At 40.8% G+C, this 884-nt stretch overlaps 1 non-coding gene across 1 annotated transcript; it reads left to right on the top strand.

Annotated features, from left to right (window-relative positions):
* The first annotated feature begins 474 nt into the window (after window positions 1-474).
* On the top strand, window positions 475-592 carry LOC145411787 (5S ribosomal RNA). Its single transcript, XR_013899488.1, has one exon. It is a non-coding gene; the product is annotated as a 5S ribosomal RNA (ribosomal RNA).
* The last annotated feature ends 292 nt before the right edge of the window (window positions 593-884 follow it).

The following is an 884-nucleotide window of genomic DNA, read 5'->3' as shown; positions in this document are numbered from 1 at the left end:
GTATTTGAGCGGCTTTCCCACGTGTCAGTAAAGTACACCGAAATATTTTAGAGAAATGTCATTACTGTGTTGTGTAGCATTGTTAGCACAGCCCCATTTGGAAAGTGATACCGGTCTAGGGCTGGTGCTAATTTAGGAGTGTTGTAGGCCTAAGGCTAGTGCTGACTAGAGGAAGTGGATACTGAACTAGACCTTGTTTATTTCACGTTTTTACTTGCGCAGTTTTGTTCATTGATTTGAGGGAAGTGGTGCCTGAGGTGAAACCCAACTGAATGGTAGGGTGAAGAGTTATTTACCACACATTGTATGTACTGTTGACTCAACCAGATAGGATTATCGTGATAAAGGTGAATGGGAATTATTTTTTGTCTGACTTTTTTTTTGTTTTTTAATGCGGCAATCTTTCATGGAATGTGGCAGATATTTCATGTAAAGCTAACCTACCCTTTTCCACCAAATCATCAAATAACCTAAATTAATGCCATACCACGTTGAGTACACCGCTTCCCGTCCGATCAGCGAAGTTAAGCAACGTTGGGTCTGGTTAGTACTTGGATGGGTGACCGCCTGGGAACACCAGATGCTGTTGGCATCCCTACGTGTCAAGTGGGGTTGGTGGAGGATTAGTGCCCCTCCCTGTAAAACAATTAACTCTAAGCCGTTGGCCACCCCGTTTGGGATACATGGCGTCTGGCAAAGAATGAAAAAAAAAAAAATTTATCATAACCTTACCTACCCTGATATAACCAACTGGAACCCAAACTAACTCAATTCAACCTGTTCTAACCCAGCCTAACCGCACAAGAAACCTGTAAAAGAAGCATTTTTTTTTTTTTAATAACAGAACAGAGGAAGGAAAAACAAATAAATAAATAAAACTAATC

This window comes from Coenobita brevimanus, chromosome 90 (assembly GCF_032717465.1).
Source record: "Coenobita brevimanus isolate Jiangsu-jjx chromosome 90, ASM3271746v2, whole genome shotgun sequence".
Taxonomy (NCBI): domain Eukaryota; kingdom Metazoa; phylum Arthropoda; class Malacostraca; order Decapoda; family Coenobitidae; genus Coenobita; species Coenobita brevimanus.
This window is presented reverse-complemented; position numbering and strand designations above follow the sequence as displayed.